The following is a 7,532-nucleotide window of genomic DNA, read 5'->3' on the forward strand; positions in this document are numbered from 1 at the left end:
TAGGGAAAGCAGGGCCCAGACCTTGCAGGGGTCCGGGAGTGAGGAGCACCCTCCCCAGGGTCTGGCCATGCCACGATCTCCAGCTCTACTGGCCCTGGGCACTCGTATGCATGCTTGGTGTATTTTAGGCTGACCGGCCAGGGACTCGAACCTTGGTCATCATGTGAGACCTGGCTTCTTGAGCAGTGCTTTATCACTGCACCACAGACCCAGTCTCCTGGGACCACCCCCCCTGTACACTATACTTTCTCACACTCAGTCTATTTTTTCTCTCTCTCTCTTTTATACCAAGAGTTTTTTTTATAAAGAATTATTTTATTTAACTTTATTTATCTATTTATTTATTTACTTTCATTTGAACACAGAGAGGGCTAGAGAGAGAAAGAAAGTGAGAAAGCGAGCCACCAGGTCTGGGACTCAAACCGTGGTCAGCCATGTGGGAGTCCAGCGCCTTTAACCACCTTGCCATCGGGCAGCCACTGTACCATGAGCTTTTTTAAGGTTAGGGACTGAGATGTATTTATTTATGTCTAGTTGGTGCTGAGCATGGAATCAGGTATATGAGGGGACTTTGAAATGTCTGTGGAAAAATGGAACTAAAGTTATGAGATTATTTGGTGCAAAACATTCTGAAATCCACGCATAGTTGTTTCCTAAGTCATACGTGCCGCGAACTTCTGGAAGACACTCCTCATATGTAGGTACTCAATCAATGTTCGTTACTTGCATATTAATGTATCCGATCTTTGATAGTAACATGGCCAATATTTAACAACAGCATGCAGTATGCCTTTAAGTCACATATTAGTGCTGAGAATGCGACTTTCATAATGCGAGCATCTCTGCTATAAAATACATATATTCCTGTAAATCTTTACCTTCTGAAAAATCCAAAAGTCACAGAATTGGGGATAACAGGGTTACAGAACATCACTCACAATTCCCACAGCTCTGTAACAAAACAATCCTACTGATGACAGTAGCGTAACAAAAATGCCATGCTAAATTTTAAATTAATAAAAATATATATAATCAGCAGATGGCGTGATGGTTAAGGGCACTGGACTCCCACTAGGCCAACCGTGGTTCAAGTCCGGACCTGGCGGCTTGCTTTCTCACTCTTTTTCTCTCTCTCTCTCCACTCTGTCCCTCTCTGGTCAAATTTTAATTAATTAATTAACTAAAGTTAAATAAGATAATTGTTTTTAAATTTTATTTATTATATTTTTTTGGAGAAGTTTTTGCTATAGGGTGCGTATGCTCTCCAGAAAGACAGAGAGAGAGAGAGAGACAAAAAGGGAGAAATCACCCCCCAGGGGGGATGGCCACACGGCAATCCCTTCTCCTCCATCCCTTCTCCTCCATTCTCCTCTCGGGATCTTGGGCACTCACGCACATGCTGCCTGTGGGAGTTTAGGCCACCGGGTCCTGGACTCAAACCACAGTCAACTACATGGGAGTCTGCTGGTCCCCCAGGGCTATATTTTAAAAACAAAAAGACCTAACTAGAAGAAGGGATTAGAGAAGGTTTGAGAGGCAGTTTAGAGACAGGAGTGAGCAGTCCTTTATCTGCAGCTGGCTACAGGGCCGAGCAGTTGCAGGCTTTGCTACAATGCAGCAGAGATGGCCTTTTCACAGAGATGAGCAGAACTGAGCAAGCAGCACTTCCAGGACAGAGCATGTAGCCATGCAGAGCCGAAAGGAAGAGCATGGAGCCGGTGGGCAGTACGGAGGTCCCTGTGGCTTACTACCGTCAGGGCACTGGGCCTCCAGGGCCGTTACTTGGGGGTACAACATAGAATGTGCTGGAAGCAAATGCCGGCGGCCCCATACTATTTGCACACGTCACTGTGATGGCCCTAGCTGAGCTAATCAGCCTTATGAGCAAGCGGAGTAAACAAACAGGCATCGGGACTGATTGATAAACCGAGAATGCCAGCTGGCTGGTTTCCGTTGAGAAAAGCACCCTCTGTGCATTGCGGACCGTTTTCCTCTTGGCCCGTGAGTCTAATCAGCCAAGCCACCTTACCAGGAGGGTGTGAGCAGGACTACGTGGCGTTGGTGACACCATTCGAGAGCGTCGCAACCTGGGTTATGCTGGCCCTTCATCGGAAACGGCTGGACCACCTTGGTCATACGTCTGGACTTGCAGCCAGGGGAGAGGAATCCCAGCCTGCCTGAGAGCCGTGTGACCTCAGGAAAGTCCCTTCCGCTCTCTCTGCTTTAGTTTCTCAACTGTAAAACAGCTAGTGATGTCCCCCTCAAGTCTGGAGCCTGTTAGCGGGAGGAGAGAAAGCTCTTCCTAAGCCATAAAGGGCTTTGTGGGGGTACTGTCCTACCTACCTGGCAGTGCCTGGAACACTCAGCTCTGTGTCACTGGGGACAGGGAGGGGGCTTCTCCTGCTGGATGGTTCATTCTAAGGGCGGTGGGCGAGACAGCTCAGCTCCCTGGAATCAAATGAATTTATCACTGAGATCAAATGCAGAAGCTTGGGCAGGAAGGAGGCCCAGAACTTTTCATCAGGGGATTTCTCTGGCCCTTGACAAAACCAAGCAGGAGAGGATACGGCCCCCGGCCTCAATGGCTCCCTGTCCGAGCCCGCTGCAGTCCACGGGGGACAATCACCCCCACGCCAGGGCCTGAGGTCACGGCCACCACTGGCAGCCTACCCTGCCCTCGGCCACCCTGTTCTCATTCTGCTTCCCCACGTAGTGCAGTGTAGAGGAGCGCAGGCTTCCGAGTCGCATGGCGGAGGCTTTCAGTCCATACAGCCACCCACCCGCACTGTACCCGAGTCCTCACCTGGAGAACCTCCTCCACTTCCTCCCTTCCATGGCCAAGAGGATTATGTAAAAACTGTGCTTTGCAGACTTGAATGGGCCCTGGAATCACCCAAGGTTCTTGTTAAAAAGGAATGTCTGGGGGACCAGCAGTTAGCGTAATGGCTATGTCGCTGGACTCTCATGTAGTCCACTGTGGTTCAAGGCCCAGACCTGGTGGCTTAAACTCACACCGGGCACGTGTGCGTGCATGCCCAAGATCCTGAGAGGAGAATGGAGGAGAAGGGTTTGCGGCATGGCCATCCTCCCTGGGGGGTGATTTCTCACTTTCTATCTCTGTCTCTCTGGCGACCGCATGCACCCTATAGCAAAAAGCTCCCCAAAAGCAAAAAAAAAAAAAGGAATGTCTGATTCTGCAGGGCTAGGGAGACTTGAGACCCCACCTGCAAGGAGCTCCCTGGTGGGGCAATTTCTCCTTGGAGGAGCAAAACTCGCTTGGGTGCCTATCGTGGCATGGTCCTCAGGAAACAGAACTCCCCCCCACCCCCATCTTAAGATTGTCTTTTTTTCCCAGTCCTAATTTTCTCCTTTCAGGATAGGGATGATTAAAAAAAAATCTCTGCTCCTCTCAGAATTTCTCAGAATTCTCTGAGAAACAAGAAAAAACAAGTTTTGCCTTGAAGGCGGGCTGGGCTCTGGGGTTGCAGGGCCGCCTGTCACAGGGGCTGGACTGGGCCTTCGCTCCCGCACACGTGCGCCACAGGTGGCCCGTGCCCGGCTGCTGCGGGAGCCTCCAGGGCTCAGGCCCCAACTTGCCATGCCGAGAACACAGCCACCGAGCCAGCCAGGCGCACGCCTTGTTCTTCCAGCGACAGCTCTCCCGAGGAATTTTCAGAGCACACAGGGTTCGCTTGGCAGGAGTCTCCCAGGATATAAATACGCTTTGGGGGCTTGGTTTTAAGGACTGCAGTATCTTTTCGACTCGAGGCCTGAGCACAGAGCTTCCCTGCTTCCCCCTCACCAAAATGGAACCATGAACCAGCCGCCGCCGCTGGGAACAGACACGGGAGACTCTAGGAGACTCCGAGCGAGCTCGGAGAGAGGCCTCCCATCCCATGCGGTCGCGCCTTTGGCTTTGCTCTTCGAAACAGCCTGCTGACTCATGCAGAGTGAGGGTCTTTTTTTTTTCCCCTTCTCAGAATCGCCACCAAGGCTGGAGATTTGGAGGTTGGTGCATGAACAGCTCGGCCCTGTCGCTGCCTTACTTCTACCCTCTCCTCCTCCATCCCAGCCCCCCAATGACTCAGTCCTGCCAGGAGCGATGGACACCCGAACGCTCGGCCCGGCTTTTAATATTGAGCTTCTCTTCCCTGCAGGTCCTGACGCACCAGCTGCCCTTGGAGCAAACCGTAAGGAGATTCCCAGGATGTGAGCACACGGGACTGGTGAGTGCTGCTGTGCTTGGTGACAGTCAGGGCCCAGGCGGGGTTTCAGGAAGGGGAAGGAGGGGAGTGGGAGGGGCGGGCAGTGGGGCCTTGCGGCTGACCCTGCGGTTCCATCCGGCCGTGCACACCTGGAAACAGCGCTGCGCAGAGCTCCCAGCTGTGGGCCCTGCGGTCCCTCCCAGATGGCCGGGTGGCTGGGCCGTCCTCTCTGCTCGACAGCAGCTCAGGCTCATTATCAGAGGGCGTGGGCTTGGAGTGGTTTAGGCAACCTCTAGCTGGGGCTGAGAGAGTCTTGGAGCAGAGAGGAGCCAGCTGGTGAGCCCCACGTGACGGGCTGTAGACCCGACCTTAACAAAAAACGGCCGTGCATGGGCGCCAGAGGCGTCTCGGGGAGGTGGTGAGTTTCTCGTCACTGGCAGAATTCAAACTGAGGTTGGAGAGATGTCAAAGAGAGAGAGAAGTTTTGTGTAGACAGCCTTTTACGGACAGTTTCCTGGTGACCTAGGATCCCCTGAGGGCAGGGCAGTAGGTGGTGGAGGGTGGCTGAGGGTTTGGGGACACCCAAACGAGGCCAGCTGGAGCTCGTCCGGCAACCTCAGCCCTGCCTCAGGAAGCCTCTCAGAAGCCGCGGGGTGAGGTGACCCCCAGGTCTCTCCTATGACTCGATGCCCAATAACTGGCTGTATCCGACTACGGCCAGGCAGCGGCGTGTCACAGGCGTGATCCCAGTCGCGGTGTCCGACAGGTGGGCAACTCCTGGAGCAGGACAGGAGTGGTGCTGGGCAGCCCCGGGAGCTGTCTCCCATGCCAGGACCACCAAAACAGTCCCCAGCTAGTTATGCCCTGGAAGGATCTGTTCCAGGACCCGGACCACATGGCCAGATGAAAAGGCACATGTGACCAGACTCAGGCACCTCCACTCCCCAGGGCCCTGAGGAGGCGGAGCGGGTCTGGCCCAGGCCATGGCTGCAGGAGGACAGTGAGCTCGGCTTCACCCAGGGAGGAGGGAGGGAGTCCATGGGCCCTCTGGCAGGGGCAGGACCAGCCCCAGTATGCAGTGACCAAAACTTGGCCTGCTGAGCGTGAGAAAAGTGGCACTCTGGACCCCAGTGGGAAATGACGCGGGAGGGACACCCATCGCGCATGGGAGAGCCTGGATAATGAGAGCACAGGCCCCCTTTGTGTTTGATAACTGGGTCTTCTTCCCCAGGGTCCGGGTCAGCTGCAGCAGTAAATATTTACCAAGGACCCCTGAGGGCAGGGCGCTGGGAGAGGCCAGAGACAGGCTTTTTCTCTAAGGAGCTGACAGCCTGGATGAGAATGGAGTTTGACAGTGGTTGTGCCCGGCCGCATGTCAGCCGAGGCCTGTGCACCTCTCAGGAGGCTGGGGGATGAGGAGGGCAGGAGGGCTGGGGGAGGTCTGAACAGTGAATCTGCGTCATGACTCGACTCTTCCATGCGAGTCTCCAATGAGAGTTGAGCTTTGCGGACAGAAGCCAGCTCCCTGCATTCACAGAACCTGGTTCATAGTAGGTGCTCAGTAAATGGCTGTCAGAGGAAGAGACAAGGAGGCAGTCCAGGGAGGCTGCAGTCGAATCAGGTGTAAAATGCAGGGAGAAATGGGACGTACCCCATAGGAAGGCTGTGAGGACTGAACGGACTCAGGTGAAGCTGCCTGGCCCCGAGCCAGTACGTAGTAAGCGCTCGGTAAATATTCCCCCTGCTCTACATGTGGGGCGTGACCTCGGCTTATGTCTCAGTGCCGGAATAGGAAGCAGCACAGGTGGGAGCACAAAGCCCTGGGCTGGGGGTTAGACACCCTGGCATGGCTGTAGGAAGGGGGCCGAGGAGGCAGTGATTCCCCTGAGCCCGTTCTCCAGAACGAAGACGCTTGCAAGAAGGAGGGCAAGGCGGCGCCATTGCTGCCGCTCCGTCCCTCTGCGGGTCCTTCCTGGTTCTGACGCGGAACCAACGCCAGCAACAGCTCTGCTGTGTTTTACCAGCTGGGGGCCTCACGGGCAGTGCTGTGACTTCTCAGAACGGCCCTTCCCCCAGGAAATGGGGCTCCCGGAGCGAGCCTCCTTCCCTCAAGGAAGATGTCTTGGAAACCAAAAAGCACTAGCACAAGAGAAAGATTCTGGGGAACCAGCAGTTAGCGTAATGGTTATGTCGCTGGACTCCCATGTAGTCGACCGTGGTTCAAGGCCCGGACTTGGTGGTTTAAACTCACACTGGGCGCGTGTGCGTGCGTGCCCAAGATCCTGAGAGGAGAATGGAGAAGAAGGGATTGCGGCATGACCATCCCCATCTGGGGGGGTGATTTCTCGCTTTCTGTCTCTCTGTCTCTCTTTCTGTCTGGCAAATGCACACGCCCTATAGCGAAAACCTCTCCAAAATTAAAAAAAAAGAGAGAGAGAGAAAGATTCTGTGGATTTGAATGGAAAATCATTGACAACGCGAGCTTGGGTAGCACAGTCTTGAGCCCCACGGTCAACGTCGGTTCCCTGTCCCTCCCCCCAGAGAGTTCTCGCTGTCTCCAGAGCTAGAAGACAGTGTGTCACTGGAGTCTCTGAACAGGACCCCACTTTGCAAAAGGCTCCACCCCCCACCCCAGACTTTGCAGCATAATTCAGGTAACAATTGTATTTGTTTGAAACACACGTCAGGGCCCCATTTCTAACTGGTGTAGCAGCCCTGGGGCTATGGAAGGAGCTTGCTCAGAGGACTGTCCCATCTCACCCTGGGACCCAACGCCAGCAACAGCTCTGCTGTGTATTACCAGCTGGGGGCCTCACGGGCAGTGCTGCGACATCCCTAGCTGGATGGTGGGATCTAGTGTCTGCCAAATGGTTTGTGACGCCACCACAGCACACAAACACCTGTGTTTTAGGGCTCTAGAGCACCTGCACAGCCTTGGCGTCTCCCAGGCGGCCACAAGCTCATGTCCACATTGGATGGGAAGGGAGCGGGGAGGACAGGATCAATTGGTTGTGGCTGCCAGCATCCCTGTGCTACAGCACTTCCGAAAAGAGTATGCTGGGATGGATTAGTGATGTCTGTCAAAGACGCAAGAAAGAGGACTAGCCACTTTTCAGCATCCCTCATTCCAGTGATTTCTAAGACTACTTCCTACCTTTGCACTGTGTGGTTTCATGTCGATAGCCTTGTTTTACATTACATTAAAGCCCAGCAAAGCGTCATTAATCTGGGGCCGGCATGTGGCATAGTGGTTAAGGGTGCTGGACTCCCATAATGGCTGACCACAGTTCGAGTCTTGGACCTGGCAGCTTGCTTTCTCACTTTCTC

The 7,532-nt window shown here is 54.1% G+C and overlaps 1 protein-coding gene across 1 annotated transcript in view; it reads left to right on the forward strand.

The window, feature by feature from the left end:
• ZHX2 (zinc fingers and homeoboxes 2) overlaps window positions 1–7,532 on the forward strand; it is a 99,113-nt gene that overhangs the window by 4,086 nt on the left and 87,495 nt on the right. The window contains exon 2 of the mRNA XM_014591229.2: window positions 4,158–4,226. The gene's annotated coding sequence lies outside the window, so the exon portion shown is untranslated. The remainder of the gene's footprint in view (window positions 1–4,157; window positions 4,227–7,532) is intronic.

Source organism: Tupaia chinensis, unplaced genomic scaffold, assembly GCF_000334495.1.
Source record: "Tupaia chinensis unplaced genomic scaffold, TupChi_1.0 Scaffold000545_1, whole genome shotgun sequence".
NCBI classification, from domain to species: domain Eukaryota; kingdom Metazoa; phylum Chordata; class Mammalia; order Scandentia; family Tupaiidae; genus Tupaia; species Tupaia belangeri.